The sequence below is a fragment of the Nicotiana sylvestris genome, chromosome 7 (genome assembly GCF_000393655.2).
Source record: "Nicotiana sylvestris chromosome 7, ASM39365v2, whole genome shotgun sequence".
Classification (NCBI taxonomy): Eukaryota; Viridiplantae; Streptophyta; class Magnoliopsida; order Solanales; family Solanaceae; genus Nicotiana; species Nicotiana sylvestris.
The window spans coordinates 151,243,039-151,245,856 of NC_091063.1; positions in this window are offsets into that span (position 1 = coordinate 151,243,039).

Below are 2,818 nucleotides of genomic sequence, written 5' to 3' on the forward strand. Positions count from 1 at the left end.
CAGTTCTTGCCGCTTGAGAAGTTTGCCTACAACAACAGCTACAAGTTAAGCATTCAGATGGCTCCGTATGAGGCCTTGTATGGGAGATGGTGTTGGTCTCTAGTGGGTTAGTTCGAGCTGGGTGAGGCTAGGCTATTGGGTACAAACTTGGTTCAGGATACTTTGGAAAACATTAAATTAATTCAAGATCGGCTTTGCATAGCCTAAATCCAGACTGAAGAGTTATGTGAATCGGAAGGTTTGCGACGTTGCATTCATGGTTGGGGAGTGGGTCTTGCTCCCGGTTTTGCCCATGAAGGGTGTTGTGAGGTTCGAAAAGAAGGGCAAGTTGAGCCCTAGGTATATCGGACCTTTTGAGATTCCTGAGAGGATTGGAACGGTGGCTTACAAGCTTGCACTAGCACCTAGTCTAGCTGTAGTTCATCTCGTATTCCATGTTTCTATGCTTCGTAAGTATCATGGTGATCCATCTCATGTGTTGGATTTTAGCTCAGTCCAGTTGGACAAGGATTTGTGTTATGTTTAGGAGCCAGTGGACATTTTGGATAGGCAGGTTCGAAAGTTGAGGTCGAAGAACATTGCTCCAGTGAAGGTTTAGTGTAGGGGTAAACAATCGAGGAGGCGACTTGGGAGATCGAGCATGATATGCGTAGCCATTATCCTCATCTTTTCACCACCTCAAGTATGTCTCTATACTCGTTCGAGGATGAATGTTTGTTTTAAAAGGGGGGAGGATGTAACAACCCGGCTGGTCATTTTGAGTATTTTAGCCTTGATCCCTTATTTATTGCCTCCTCTATGTTATATTGTGGTTATGCGACTTATTGGGTGTTTGGTTTTGGTTTCGGGTGAGTTCTGAAGTGAAATGGGATACATAATCCCTAAGTTGGAGGTTTAAGTTGAAGGAGTTCTTAGTTTGACTTTTGTATAGACGACTTTGGAATAGAGTTTTAATGGTTCCAATAGCTCCGTATCGTGATTTTAGACTTAGGAGCATGTGCGGATGTGGTTTGGAGGTCTGTGGGTCGTTTCGGTGTGAATTGGCGAAAGTTAGAAAAATTAAGGTCTGGAAGATTTGGAAATTTTGACCCGGAGTTGACTTTATTGATATCAGGGTCGGATCCTAATTCTAGAAGTTGGAATAGGACTATAATTTCATTTACGACTTGTGTGCAAAATTTGAAGTAAATCGGAGTTAGTTTGGTATGAATCGACATTGGATTCGTAATTTAGAAATTCATCATTCATAGGCTTGAATTTAGGTTGCGATTCATAGAATCGATGTTGTTTGATGTGATTTTTAGCCTCAAGTAGGTCCGTTATATATTTTGGGACTTGTTGGTATTTTCCGATGGGGTCCCTGGGTGTGTTTCGGATCAAATTCGAAACAAATTGGACTTAACCTCACTACTTAAGCTGAGTTGTTCTGGTGCAATCGCACCTGTGCACTATTGGCCGCAGGTGTGGGATCTCAAATGCGAGGGCTTGATCACACAAGCAATTGGTGGCTTGCCCAGCTGGGACCACAGATACTGTCAGAGTCTCGCAGAAGCGGTGAGGAAGCGCAAAAGCGAAAGTGGCTGTCCAAGCCTAGGGTCGCAGCAGCGGAAAATTATCCGCATGAGCGCACTCATGGGTGCGAGATTTTATCCGCAGAAGTGGAATCCCCTGAGCTTGAGTGGAATCTGCAACTGTGATGGTTTTTCCACAGGTGCGGCATGCAGAAATGACACAAAGGCCGTAGAAGTAGTTTTGCTGGGCAGGAAAGAGGGATTTTTGGGGGTTTAATTCATAATCCATTTTTGGACTTAGAGAGCTCGGGGAAAGGTGAATTTTCAAAGGTTTTACAGAGAGATCATTGGGGTAAGCAATCCTAAATCATATTTGGTTAATTTACATGAATCTGTTGTTAATTTCATCATTTAATTAGTGAATTGAGTTGGAAAATTGGGGGAAAATAGTAGAAACTTCCTAGGCTAAAATTTTGAGTTTTGAAAGGTGATTTTTGGTCGGATTTGAGTAATTCTTGTATGGTTGGACTCACTATCGAATAGGTATTCAGATTTTGTAATTTTGGTCGGGTTCCGAGATGCTGGCACGGGTTGACTTTTTAAGTTTACTTTTTAATTCTTTGTAAAGACCATAATTTTATTGTTCGAATTAGGTTCCTATAGTTATATTTATAGTATATAGTTGTTTTGGCTAGATTCGAGCCGTTCAAAGTTGGATAATCGAGGGAAAGACCTACTAGTTATTTGAGTTAGCATTATTTGAGGTAAGTGACTTGCCTATGTTTGTGTGGGGGAGTTACCCCTTAGGATTGGTGCTGTTTGTGATATTTGTGATGTGTGGAAGCTGTGTACGCAAGGTGACGAGTGTGTATACGGGATAAATGTGGAAATTACCGATTTTAACTCTATAGATTCCTTCCATGTCTTATTTGAGTTGTCTTAATATGTTATCTTCATTATCAATAGTATAATTTCACATGCTCTACTTGTCTTATCCCTTACTTGGTATTTGCTCTACATGTTTTGTTGAAGTTCTTTTTTCCTTTATTCCGTATTCATTATTTAACTTTTGAAGTCTTTACTTGAAGTTACCATTCTCGAAATATCTTATTGCTGAAATTGGTATTGAGTTACAAAGATTGAGGCAAAGTGTTTAGTTGTGCAATATCATTCTGTTAAGTTATTCACTTTCTGTTGTTATTGTTGTTACTTTGTGTATATTGTGGCTGAGTCGTGGTCCCCTTATTATGAAAAATACTATATTTCTTAGTTTCTTTTGGCAAGTTGTGATATTGGGCACTTGAGAT